Genomic DNA, 14,591 nt, shown 5'->3' with positions numbered 1-14,591 from the left:
CTGCCACAAAAGTAACATGGTGAACATAACTTCTTTCATGTAAATTATTTGTCTCATTAAAGCTAGAAATGACACACACACACACAAAAAAAAGAAATAAAAAGGCCTGGGGATAAGGATTGAATATCACAGTGTGTTCTAATGTGTAAGAGAAATAAATACTGTAAATAAATTTTTTTACTGTGTAAAACCAATAAATACTGTAAATACACTGCATTGCGTCCTAAGAGTCCAAAATAGAAGAGGAGGTGTCTCAGCTTATCTTCCTCAAATTCAGTGGAAAGATTGACAACAAAAGAATATGATGACACAACTTGCATGGATGTCTGTACTCCACAGCTAGAGTCAGTGGAAGCCTCAGCTTTGCAACGCTCGGCTGTGGAAATGTTTCTAAGTTAAACAGACCAAGACTAATTCTCTTGCCCAGACTGTGGGTGACCCTGCCTCTCCATCCCAAAACAAGGTGGCCATATTCCTTGTGGCTTCCTGGAAACCATCCTTTCCCCTCACTGCTCCCTGAAGTCCACTATGCAGAGTGGGATTGTGGGCCAAAACCATGCTAGGGAACATGTGAATAGATGGGATTGATGAGCAGAAGCCAGGGATCAAACTCATGCCTAAGCCTTGTTTTGCTGCTACAGATAGATGTATGTAGCTCTAGGTTTTCTGATAAGAAGCAATAGTTGAGAGGAAGATGTGGTTACTCTTGTGTGAAAGGTGGTTCTCAGGAGAACCAACAAGTCAGGCAGAGGTGATGACAAGGGCATAGACGTATCTTAAACACAACCTGTTTTTCTGGATCTTAAGAGACCTTATGCTTAGTTTCAGTCTTGTTGCTTTAGATTAGGATTCACAGCTCTGACCTACTTTGAAAACAGGGGACAGATCACTTCTGTTTTTCGTCCTTACAAAATACATTTGACAGAAGACATTTTTCTTTCTGCATATTAAGTAAACCTCCTAGGACATGGAAGGGCAGAATTCAGTCTTTCCCATGTTAGGGGACTCTTCTCCCAACCTCTGGCAGGAAGTTGTAACCTCCAGGATGTAGTTTGTATGCCATAGGTTTAACATAAAATCAACAGGATCAGTTTTAAATCTCAGGTTATGCCAAATGTTCCCAGTTCATAAACCATCATATTATTATTCTTTTCTTCTTCATCAAAGCCACACTGATATAATATTTTGGTCTAATAAGCTAGGTACTCAATTCAGTATAGCCATCATTTATTCATTTACATCAGGGAAATTTCTTACGTTTTCTGTCTAAGCTTCTGCAGGTCTTGTGGATAAACCTAGCTGCATGCATTTGATAAAACTCAGCCAGAAACAAAATTAATCATGGAAAATTTGGACAGGTGATACTCCACTGGTTTTGCAGCTAGTCAGATAATTTACCTTATTCCTTTTATTTTCACTGTTTAAATGAACATATCTATTACCAGTCAAAGACAGTTTTTTTCTCCAATCTATAAATAAAGTTTGTAATATTTTTAGCACAATAAATGTGAAATATCCACAAAACTGAAGAGAAAAGCAAATTTTTTCTTGCATAATTTTCCATCCAAATTTTTATCCTGCTATTAATGAATGTGTGCTTTAGTAACAATACTTTAAGCAAAATCAAAGACACATAGGATCCTTAACCTCATGAAGTTCTACAAATCCAAGTGCAAGTTGTATCTAGGTCAGGGCAATCCCAGACATGAGTACAGACTGGGAGATGAACTCACTGAGAGCAGCCCTGTGGAGAAAGACTTGGGAGTACTCATGGATGAAAAGCTGGAAATGAGACAACAGTGTGCACTTGCAGCCCAGAAGGCCAACAATATCCTGGGCTGCATCAAAAGAGGTAATATTATAAAAAAGTCAACACGTTAAAGTTACAACATATGCCCAATAAGAATTTTATTTTCTTGGAAAATATTTAGGCATCACAGTGAGGGCGCCCCACAGAGCTAACAGCTTTCCTTCATACAGAAAACTCTGCACAATCTTGCAACTCCTCTAAGCTTCTCCTTTTGAATGAAGTCTGTATTTTTATATTCATGTTCGTGTTCCTATTGAACTCTATTACAGAAATTCTCAGTAACTTCAATAGAACTTGAGTAAACCAAAACTGTATTTTTTTTTTCTCCTCTGGAGTAGGCATTTGGTGCCAATGGGGAAACGATGTCTTTCAATGAGGGATGATATTTTTGTCTTCTAATTATTTTATACAGGGACTAAGCATTTAGAATGCAAACACAAATACTAGCTACAGTAGCAGACAGAAGGAGATTGATTAGAAAGCTATTATTCAGATGATATCACTAGAAGCCCTCCACAAAAATGAGAAAGAAGAATTTAATTTATGTAGTTCAAATTACATCAAGTTTGAGCTCCATCTACTTTAGCCAATAAGTTTCCTGAAATTATTTTAAGAGGTTGTGGGGATGTTTAATTAAAAAAAAAGTAGTATTTGTAAAACTATTTTTCAAGGGGTCATATGAAACAAAATAACTTTGCCTGAGTAAAATTGAAAAGAACTTTTCTCCCTCTTTCCCCAACCCAGATGGAGCATTAATCCTGAAGAATATTCTGCAAAAGATGACAAACAGATGGCAATCATAGAATAAAATCAAGGTTACATGATTGTTCACTTTCTCTACTGCTAACAGCATTATCTACATCATTATGAACATAATTTTTTTTATAATGTTGTGATTAGTGCTGAAAATCCTGATGTATCTTTATGATCTTGCTACTTTCCTTGTCAGTTATGTGTCTGAGACATGACTTGATGTGCACATATGCCCACACACATTCCACCACCTTTCTGAGCATGTATCTGTTTACAGAATTATTTCTTCTACATTTTCAATCATGCCACAGAAAAATTATGTCAGTGAATTATCTTGATCAAGGTTGATTTCCTGACGTGGCAAAGTAGTGTCAGAATAATATCTATAGATTATATAATATTTTAAGAGAAATCAAAAGATAGAAAAAGAATTTTATTAAAATCTCGCAGCTTCCAGAAAGTGAATAGCTGCCACTAAGAAGACATGTTTGTTTTTCTAATAAGTTATGTATGTTTTTGCCATTCCTCTCAAGTCCACATGCCATCTAGAACAACTAAACACACAGCTGAGCAAACACCTACCCCATCATCTGCAAACAAGAACCATCTTGTGAATTAAGGTAAGCTGAATACTCTTGTCCCCCTTTTACCTGTTGTAAGCCAGGTGAGAGTGATTGAAATTCACTGAATCCTAGTTTAGAAGAACTACCACAAAAATGTTTAATGGCAGAACATGGGTAGATCTTTCTCTTGTTGGCCAGAGAGTCATTCAGAGGGTTTTAAGTTGTACCAGCTCACTAAGCATGTTTATCACGTGGCAGTTAAAAACATGTTTTCAGCTCTATATGCGATGTCAATTCACCATTTTATTCACTTATGCCTCTGTTTAAGCATCAAATTGAAACATATTCTGCAGTGCTAAAGGCTAAATGAAACAGTCCTAAAACTTCAGGCTTTTAAGGAAGACACTAACCTTTGTGTCCTTAGGCACATCCAGAAAGTCCAGCACATCTACGTTTGATGAAGAACATTCCAGAAGAATTTAACTCATCTATTCCAGTGTTCAGTCACAGGAAATCTTTAGTGGTTAGTGAAAAGACCAGTCAGGGAATAAAACATGTCCAGGTATGCAGACGAAAAGATCAGGCATCTCTGCTGAAGTGGTGTACAACTTGCTGAGCCTGTACAAAGAGAGAAGATACTTGCTGCATATTTTAAAAAGAACCCAAGAAGCTAAACAAAACAACTGAAAAAACAAACACTCATAGTTTCCCTGTTTAAGAGTGAAAATATTTTTTTTAATAGGGGCGCAGAGGTAGTACTTGTCAGCTCATGTTTTTGAAAGTACTGTCTCAGTATCTTGTAAACATTGTCAGCCTGGAATCTAGAGCACAGGTTAGGGAGGAAGGAGAAGAGAAAGGAAAATTACAGGAAACGTTTCACAATACGAAGCCCCACACAAAAGCCATTCCTGATGACAGAAAATTGCTAAATAAACTTATTTTAAGTGGGTTACAGGCAAAAGCATGTTAGATCTTTACTGGGAAGAGGCAATATATTGCATATGATACTGCTACTCTGCTATATTTTACCTTGATACTGGTCAGAAATGTATTTTACAGCCATTTTGCAAACCACTGGAGAAACTACTTTTATACTGAGAATAATGCCAGATCCATCTGGATAAATGTTGAAAATGTTAAAAATATTTAGTGAGATTGTCTAACTAATCTTGCTTTTTCTTTTTTTTTCTGGTTTTGGGTTGTTTTGGGGTTGGTTTGGTTGGTTTGGTTTGGTTTGTTTATGTTTTGCCTTTTTTTAAATTATCTATGCCTGCATATTGAAGAAATGGGACACAGATACAAATGTGAATATGGTGTTTAATTGCAAATTCCATACTACAATATCTAGCTAGATACGAACATATCTGCTTTCTTTCAAAGTAAATCAAGCATCAAGGAATTTGCTTGATATAAGCAAATACGGATAAACCCTCAAAATCATCAGTGCCAATGTGACCTGCCAAAACACATTAACACTGCAATTATTCTGTTAGCTAGGAAAAAATACTTGTGAGTAGAGGATCAGAATTAAATCAAAAGGTTTCTACACAAATATTATAAAGAATGACCAGTTTGAGCACATTAGAGTATGGTTGGAGTCTAAAAAGTGCAGATGCCTTTGCACACAGAAAACTGAATTTTGCACCAATAAAAGAAGGTAGAAATGTACAAGAATCTTGTAAAAGTCTAGGAAAATAGCAGTCACCCGTTGTTTGCAATGAAGTGTTTATTTCACCACATCATTTCCATCCACATTACATAAACCACTTACTCGGCTCAACAGCAGTTTACTTCTGACTGCTGTTGCCTGTATGATACATGATTTACAATGCTGAGTATTTTGTTTTTCCTCCACAAACACTTATTCATTAATAATTTATCAGATAAATGGTTTCTGATTGAGCAATTTAAAAAATGTAGGCAAATCAATGGCAAAAGACACCAAGCAGCATATTATAATGATACAATAATTTGAGCTCATACATTAGACCAAACTGATAGTGTCCCAAAAGCCCTCTTTGGATAGCTCAGTTTCATAGAGTAAATGTTCAGCTGAAATAACTAATAAAACATTGCAACTACTGCTCTGAGAAATCGTGCCAGTATCATGAACGGAAACTTTGAGAACTAATAGGTTGGCTACAGAAAACAAACAAATAAACCAACGCTACAAAACATCTCTGTGAGCCTACAAGCTCTCCCTGGAGGAAGATTAATAGTCACATGAAGAAGACAATGAACTCGTCTATCAGACATGTGAATGGGACTCTGAAAATCATAAGGGTCTGATTCCTTTGATGTCAGTGATACTTAGAGATATAGATCGTAGCATTAGATCCAAACAGTGTTTGTTGTCACTTGTATGTGTGACACAGATCATGAGGGAAGCAAACGTGATAAATCCCTTAAGAGAGAGCTCTCAAGGGGCTCTTGATGTATCACAAATAAGCTCTGCTCTGAGTTACAGGATTTTCAGCTAAGTTGTTCACAAGGAAAATAAAATGTATTCTAAGGGCTTTGCTATGGCAGTCGTCACCAGCTTTGAGGTTTTAGAGAAAAGAAGGGAGATTTGAAAACACTTTTGGAGAAAAGCTGCATATATACATTTCCCCTCTTTCCAATATGTGGATTACATGAATTAAATAACTTAAAATTTTCCAGGGCAGTACTCAACCTCCCTAAGAATAATGTTGTTAAAAGTCCTATAATTTCATAGGCATTCTGGCAGAACGAACTGGTTTACCATCAGGCTGGAGGAGACTAGTCAATAATATGTTGACAGTATGTAGACTTATTTACAAAATGGATTCTGTTCAGTTTAAATGAATGCATATATTCAGCCAAGAATAGATTGTTTTCAAACTTAGATAGAATTTCTCTTCTGTTATTTGATGAAGTCTCATATTGATCATAAACATTAAGTTTCAGGAATGACAGATCTACCAATAAATGCCCCTGTGGAATATATGCAAATATCAATATATGTAATTATATATAATGATCACAAATGTAATCAATTTATTTATTGTAAACAGTTTAAATGAATACACATGAAGTGTAAAAATCAAATAAATTGGAGTAACATTTTTTTTTCTTATTTGATTTCTAATTTAACTATTTCTACTTGTGGTAATCAGAGCACTAGGGATTTTTATTTAATGACTACCCATTTTTAATGTGCATTTATCCACTCTAACTAAGACTAGAGTCTTTGTCCAATGTGTCCTTTCAGACTTCATGCCCAGGAATCCAAGGAATTCAGTATACCCCATAAGAGGGCAAAAGGACCACTTTTAATTCTTTGTTAGAGCAAGAATCCTTTCAACAGACTAATTGCTTTTTCTGTAAGAGCGCTAGTATTAGCATCAAGGCTATTAACTAGTAAGCTTTGTAAATCTTTTTGTACAAAAAACCCCTCCTGGATGCTTTTGTTTTAATAAGCTAAATATGCTCAGACGTATTCAGAGACATATAATAGAGAAAACCCCAAAATTTTTTAGGGATCTAAGCAGTTCCTGCATGTAACACCTTAGCTTCCCTTTTTAAATGAGCTGGTTCATTCCTGTCATGTTCTGGGTATCACTCTGGCCATAGGTCACATAGACCTGCCTAAACCTTGCCAGGACTGACACCTTCTTGTCTACACAGTTGTTTGAACATAACCCAGACAGCTGTGGTCCTTATATAGTCCCACATGCTCTTATGAGGAGGGATCTCCTGGCTTTCCTCCATTCGCTTAGTAAAGAGACTAGTAGGAGGAGAGGACTGAGCATAGGAGTATAACCCATTGATGTAGCTGTGTCCTCACTCTCCATTAAGAGAGCAAACTCCTTACTCAGCCGCTTGATGACTTGAAAGCATTTCAAAGTTCACAGAATTCCAGAGCAAAGGATATTGTATCTCATTAGAAGCTATTCAAGAGGAGTCACCTGATCTGCAGAAAGGTTTGAGCTGATTCCAACTCCTGCTAAGGGCAACTAAATACTGCATAGCTATCTTACTGCTCCAGTGTCCAGTACTGCGGCCTTGAACAATTGCAAATCATACGTCAAAGCACGCCAAAAAATAAATCTTGAAGGTTATGTTTGTTTCTTTTAAATAATGAACCTGAGTTGTTTTACAGGTTTCCTTCTCTGAATCTGTTAAATGTGGGGGGGTTTGTATGGTTCAAGAAAAAAAATATTATAAAAACAGATGAAAAGACAAGAGTGTCCTCATCCTGTAAAGGCAGAACTTAAAAAGGAATTTTAATTTTTAAACATTTTTAATTTATCTTTTTTTTTAGCTCAGAAAATAGTAAACAACTGAAGATTTTAAGAATTGATCTGCTCTTTATTCACAGATGAAAGTTACTCTTCCTCAAATAATACACAAAGTCTGGCCATGTGCACACCCTTTGTCCTTTTCAATGAAAAATAAAATGAGTTAGATTAAACCATGACAGCTGAATCATACTTCTGAATCATACTTAACACTTCTACAGAATGAGACAGAAGGCATTAACTCTCAAAGTGTCAAGGCTACTCTGTAAGGTTCAAGTCACAGTCAGAATTGGTCCCTACAAAAATAATGAATCTGTGTAATGCCATGAAAAGAGATACAGAAAGCCATAATTATGTGACTGGGGACAAAGAAAAAAAAAGTATAAGCAAGTCTCAGTCACATAGAATTTCATTTCCAGGCTCTCCCTGGCTTCCCTCTGCAAATACCTGCAAAGCTGACCCAGCCTGTACACATTCACCTTTCTGGTATTTCTCTGAACTCCCTCTCACCCTAGTATGTCATTTCCCTGTCAACTTCCCTGCCATCCCCAAGATTTCTTGATTTTCATTAGGTTTACCATCTTTCTAAATGATCAAAATTCTCTGCTCCATAAAAACAGTTTTCAGAATAACCCAAAATTTCTCAGCCTGTGACATCTCTCCAAACCTGACAATTAGATTGCCTCAACTTCTAAGAACCAGAGATTCTAGTATTTGTATCTCTGGGGTATCTTCCCTGCAGATTGCCTTGGGGAAGCAGCATTGGGAAGCTCTCCAGCACAGTCCTGCAGAGCTGACCGTACATAGTCCATTAACTCTTGATGAAATCTGGGAGGAATTTCTATAGATTGCTTCTTCCAAGTGACAGAAATATATGAAACACAATTACCCTCAGGGAAACAACCCTCCATTGTTACAAATGTTGATATGCAACATATTACCTATTCAGCTGGTATTCAATATGTTTGAGGGACGGGTGAAACCTTAACATGTCGTAATGACCACCACATCATGTGTTCATCATCAGGTTTTCAGTTCCAAGTCAAACTTTGGCTGCATGACAGAATGAATTTCAAACAGCTCAATGATTCACCACCAAAAACTGAACACTAGCACCCTGCATCTTAAAAAAGATACGTTTTTCCTTTTGAACTATTTCAGTGTGATAAAACATGGCCTGGACTATTTGCATCAAGGTGTGATAGATGTTGGTAAAAACACTAACATGCTAACTTGTCCACATTTCAAAATAAGCACAAACCTCCTCTTTTTCCTGTTTAGCTGCCAGGTAGAAAGTGAGATCAACATTCCACAGTGAGTAATTTTTTACTATGGTGTAAACCCAGTGCAATGTGTTTACTCTGAGACATTTATAACAAAACAAAAAAAAATTACCAAACTAAAATTACATTAAGAAAAACATGAAATGTGCACTAAATCTCTTGAGGTAGTAGTCTTAAATAACAAGGTTCTGTTGCAATAAATGTGTAATAAGAAAAGTAAGAACAAAATAAGCACGAACAAGTATTTTCAAAGTACCCTTTAACAGGGATATGTACAACAAACAAAATATCATTTATATCCGAGTACTGTTCAAAGTACCACAAGAGAGTATACACATACCTTTAATCCACCATATTTCCTATCTATGCCATATAAGTATATGCAATATACAGTTTATGTCTGTTCTTGTGCACCAGTTGTGTTATTCAGTACAAATTGCTACCTGGGAAAAGAATAGCTGCTTTACTGATGTGAATTCAGCAAATTATCACAACTGTACAGCCAGTTACAGTAGCTGAAACTCATGTTGCATGAGCTACAGAAGTGGGACAGCTTTATGAAGAAATGCCTAGTTCTTGTAGGAAATAAATAATGAACTTCCTCTTGTGGGGAGACCCCTTTGCAGACACAGGGCCCAAGTGAATTTTCTTAACCGGAAATGTGTTTTCTACGAGTCAGAAAGAGGAACAGCCGGTGGCCCAGCATCCCTGCCTCAGCGCAGAGAAAAGTCTTTTATCACACTTACATGAGACACAGTGCAAAAGGGTACAAAGAGTGGACGGAGCTATGACAGCATTCATGTCACAGCCCTGGCAGTGGGGGTACACCATGCTCATTGGGAAGGGAAGGCTGTAACACACAGTGACCCTTGGCAGCTTTGTGTGACAGTGAGAAGACAAGGAGGGCCAGTGGGACTCACACATGCTCATCAGCACATTACAAACTGACAACCTGGTCCGAAGATTTCATGAATGCAGTTAAGGTACATGTATCTAAAAGGAAGAAATTTGTTAAGAAGATATTTCTCATATATATATATATAATTTATTTATGTTCAAATATATTTAAATACATGTATTCATAACATTATTTTGGGACAGAAAGGAAGAGTAAAAAACCAGCCTGTATTATGACAACTGTTATGGATTTTTTCCCTTCAAAATCTGAGTACATATTAATATCAGCTGCTTTATCTCTTCACAGCTACTCTACTACATTTTATCATGTAGTGTCTGATACAATCTGTAAGTGAACAGCGGAAAAACCACCATTAGGGATTCTTCATTCTCGTGTCACAGATATTTTGTCTTTCCTAATCCATGAGCCATAGTTCACAGGTAAGCTCTTCTTTATTTTAGTGTTAGGCAGTGTGGAAGTAACTGTATATTTGTTCCTGTCTCCTGCCCTCTTAACTGCAGTTAATTGCAGTTATCTGGATTTTAAAAAAGAGGTGAGAAAAACTACCAGAAGACCCATTACTGCAGCATATGAGATACAAGGAGAGGATGAGAGAACTGGGCTTAGCCAGCATTGAGAAAGGAAGGCTAGTGAGAGACCTTGGTGTACTCTACAGTCATCTAAGAGGATGGTGTGGAGAAGATAAAACAAGACTCTCCTCAGAGGTGTACAGTGGGAAGATGAGAAGCATTGGTCACAACAGCACACAACACAGAAAATTATGGCAGAATAAAACCAAAAAGAATTTGCTGTAAAGGTGGTCAGCTGGAGCAGGTTTCCCAGTAAGGTTGTGGAATAGCCGTCCTTGGACAGAATCAAAACTCAGCAGGATGAGGTTGAGCTACCTGCAGTATGACTGGTCTGTTTTTATTAAGAGGTTGGATGAGAGGCATTCTAAATTAACTTACCCCTAGGTGACTCTGCTGAGAAAAAGTCTTGGCTTCTCTGGTAGATCAAGCACTGTTTGTAGACCTGGTGCCTACAAAATGCCAGGTATTGCTTGGAGGAAAGAGTTGTGTATCTTTCTGAGTAAAAACTACACAGCAGTTCTCTGAATCCCAAACCAGATTGTATGCAAGAGACCTAAAGAGTTTCAGCGCTGTCAGCTTTCAAGATGCAGTCCCACACAAATGTAACTTCACAGACCTGACCTGGTTAACAAAGATGCATGGATTGTAGAGAGCAGTAAATCTAATCTGAATGAAAATATCGGGATGGCTTATCTTTTCAGTACTTTTGCTCAGTAAGTAAGCTCTTTTCTCATTTGGACACAAAGTACAGGTCAATTGTAAAATAAGTTTTATGTGTCTTCTTGATCACCTTCTTTACCTAAACTGGTGAGCATATAAATTAGATGAATTATTATTTTCCAGTTCTAATTTTTCTGACTGGGACAGCTTATTTATTTCACCTGTGTTTTCACTAGTTTTGCATCTTCTCAATGCAAAAGGTTTTAGGATGATTCCAGGCAGGCAGTGAAAAAAACGTAATGTTGCACTGAACCACCTCAGAGCTGATTCAACTGGCTTCTCTCAAAGGCAGCATCCTTTGATCTCAGTACGTTGCCTTCAGACCTCTTCTCTCTGATGGCTGCAGCAGCTGCCACATGTGACACCTGCAGCTGGTGGGAAAACAGGAGTTTTCCACAGGCATGGAGAGGGACAGAGGCCAGGTGCATGAGGCAGCACTGTGGGTATGAATGCATTGCGTATCTACCTCCAAAGGCTATAAAAGCAGCCTATTGCTACCCAGTCAGTTGTTTAAACAGTCTAAATGGCCACTTTTTCAGAAATTGGTTCTGCACTTTGAGTGAAGGCACTGTCAGCCAAGAGGAATACACAAAAGTTGCCTGTGCTAAAAAAAAATTATCTTGCTGTTTCTTGGTTTTCTTCATAAAGGTATTCAGAAAGACTTGTCCTGTAGCCACATTTGAGACAGAGCAGCAATCTTTATTTCCAGTTTGCTTTTATGTCAGTCCCCACCCTGCCCAAATGCTGCCAATCATTATCATATTAACTGCAGATTTGAAAAACATTTTTCCTTTGCAAAGCAGAGATAGTCAGTCCAGTCTCAGATGACATGGTTGAAGTTTCAGTGTTCTCTTGTCACATGTCAGATTAATTAACTCAGCCCTGATTAATTAAAACTAGAACTTTCTTTTATTCAACCACCTAAAATACCAAATTCCAGTGATTTCCTGCAGAGATACACAGGCACAACAACTCCCACTGCAATAATTCATTATTCTTTACAGGGATACTGTGCCATATCTCATATTCCCACTAGAATTTTACTGATGTGGCTATACTGACATTGGTAAAATTATTCTTGATTTATTTTGGCACAAAAGAGGTCAGCATCATGTCTATTGGGATAAGACAGTTCCTCTCCATGGTCATATTTACTTTACTTAAGACTATGAAAAAAAAAAAAGTATTGCTCAACATACCATCCTTTCTCATGAAACAAGAAAAAGAAAAAAAAAATTACAGTGTGTTCTAGGGTGAACTGCTGCTTTTTGTGGTTACCTGGAAGAATGAGAGCAGTATCAATCCAGCTAAATATCTCTGATGTATACACAATGTTCCTTATTCAATAATAATAATAAATATATATTTTTTCAGAAATACACAGTTCTGAAAAAAACCCAAATTTTTCCTCAAAAATAAGGAGGCAGCTTTCATTAAAAATTGAGAAAGTAATTGAAATGAAAACAGTTTAAGCTGTTCCCACTTCTCATGTTATTTCGTGTTGCAAACATTCACATGTGTTTACCGACTTTGGTAAAAACCAGCAGATCCTCTAGAAAGACCACCAAGAATTGCTGTCTTTGGTGTGTGGTGTTTCATCAGCTGAAACTGATAAGAAGACTGGAGAAAATAACTGAAAAAGAGGCATGTGATAAATGAAGATTGTCAAGGATAGACAACCGCGTGACAGAAACTGATTCACTGAGAAAGGAAGATGAATGCTTCAAAAGACTTTCTTTTCACTTTGTTGAATATCTTCGTCTCTATTTCTGTTTAACATTTCAAGATCTGTACTATCTGAAAAACTCATTGGCTTTTTAGAAGCCAATTAGCATTAGTGAATAACCACATTACTTCTCATGCATGTTAGCTTGGAAATTAGGTGTACATCCTTAGGGTGCTCAAGCACCTGAGTGGTAAGAACAACGCAAGACCTTGAAATGAGTAGAAACTCTAAACATATTGAAATAATGCCACTTGTGATAATGTTTCAGCAGGCTGTGTGGCAGTTTCTGTGGATGCATAGAAAGTTTGTTTAGCAACATAACTTGGTCAGTAGATCTGCTCTTTCAGCGCTAGTCTGCAGCCATAACATCTCCTAATTAATCTATGAAACTGCAAGTTACATGATGCAGTCAAGAAGCCTTAAAGGCAATCCTCCCAGGTCTTTCTCAGCAAAGACTTCCACTAATATTAATATGAATACTAAGCACAGAGAGCTTGCAAATGGGGTGCAAAAACTTAAAGAGAGGATTTGCTAGCCCTTCATCCTGATATAATAAGCTTAACCTGAAGAACGTTTGTTTATCTGCAGATGTGTTCTGACTTAACCCATGAGCTTTAAAGACGTGCAGAATATAAATTTTCTTAGGAGTCCTCATAGTGCTGTAGTACAAAAATATCTGCAGCTGAAAAAACTCCTTTGAATTAAAGTGCAATAAGAGGATTTCCCTCCACCTCTAATAAAATGGGCATTATTTTCTCTTCTTTTATTTTGACCAAGCATTCCCCATGCAATCAGCATGTGCTTTTTAGGTTTTACTTTTCCTGTAGCTTGAGGTCTATTTACAAAACCCCCACAAAATATTGTTTTGCTTACAAGCAAATCAAGAGCACTGTCAACACTGAAAAAACACAAAACAAAATACTCATCAGCAAAACACCATCTTTTCGAAGCAGGTGCTTATGGAGAGGGAGCTCTCTTGTTGTCTTACAATTCCCCCTTAAGTCAATTTTGCATTACGGCTATGGTTTGCTGGCAAACTGGGTTGATTTGGCACAATGTGTGACCCAAGTCACCATTCTCCAGATCCTAAGGTCCTCTCTGCATACAGCAGCAGAGATTGAAATGGATGTCAAAGGCAGTTGGATGCCAGAAAATGGAAATAGTTGCGTGGGTCTACCAAAATACTAATGTCAGCTCTGGTTCTTACGGTTCCTTGCACTCAGGCTAGAGTAACACTAGTGACGTTCATAAATCTTCCACTTCTACCTCTAGTTTTCTTAAAGCATCAAGATCAAGGCAACAAAAAAGGCACCAGGTAGAGCTGAATTAAACACATTAACATATTTTCAGCTATGTCCTCTGCGCCCTACCCTAAACAGATACCGTTTCAGTACTGGGAAAGACTGAGGCATGTCTGAGAAAGGGGTTTAATCTACCCAGTTTATTCCATTTAGAAGGACTACTTTCAAGAGTATATAGAAAGAATTATTCTTAAATCAATATATGAGAAGATTTGTGTCTAGTAAATGCTTACTCCTCTTTTTCATACTCTTCTGTACAGACCTGTAAGACAGATGGTTCAAAGGGTCTAAGCCTCATTTCTCCAGAATAGAAGGTGGTGCCTTTGGGTTTACTGTCATCACAGCATGCATATAAGCCTCTACTCCCATTATTCTGAAGTTCAGCTTGCCCACCAGTTATAAATCCTGTGGTGACTCATACAGGCCATGATGATTTGCCATCAGATAAGCTTAGAATTAGACATAGTAAAAAAAAAAAAAAAAAGAAGATAAATTTATCCTGTATTTTTGGGAACAAATTTTTAAACTTTTCAAACTAGCTTTGCTAAAAGGCAAAAGAGTATTCTTATTTGCAAATATGTATATGCAAATGAATCATACCTCTCAAATGAAAATTTGCATGGACAAACTTTCAGGTTCAAGAACTCAGGTGTAGCAGCTGAGGTCATTTAATTTCTACAGACAT

The 14,591-nt window shown here is 37.2% G+C and overlaps 1 protein-coding gene across 3 annotated transcripts in view; it reads right to left on the bottom strand.

Annotated features, from left to right (window-relative positions):
- Nucleotides 1–14,591, bottom strand: part of HS3ST5 (heparan sulfate-glucosamine 3-sulfotransferase 5) — a 188,608-nt gene that overhangs the window by 87,763 nt on the left and 86,254 nt on the right. For all 3 annotated transcript variants that reach the window (XM_050314208.1, XM_050314211.1, XM_050314209.1), the window contains one exon: nt 3,537–3,744. The gene's annotated coding sequence lies outside the window, so the exon portion shown is untranslated. The remainder of the gene's footprint in view (nt 1–3,536; nt 3,745–14,591) is intronic.

This window comes from Myiozetetes cayanensis, unplaced genomic scaffold (genome assembly GCF_022539395.1).
Source record: "Myiozetetes cayanensis isolate MyiCay16 unplaced genomic scaffold, myiCay2020 scf2-11, whole genome shotgun sequence".
NCBI classification, from domain to species: Eukaryota; Metazoa; Chordata; class Aves; order Passeriformes; family Tyrannidae; genus Myiozetetes; species Myiozetetes cayanensis.
The sequence above is the reverse complement of the archived record's forward strand: the minus strand, read 5'-3'. Positions and strand labels throughout refer to the sequence as shown.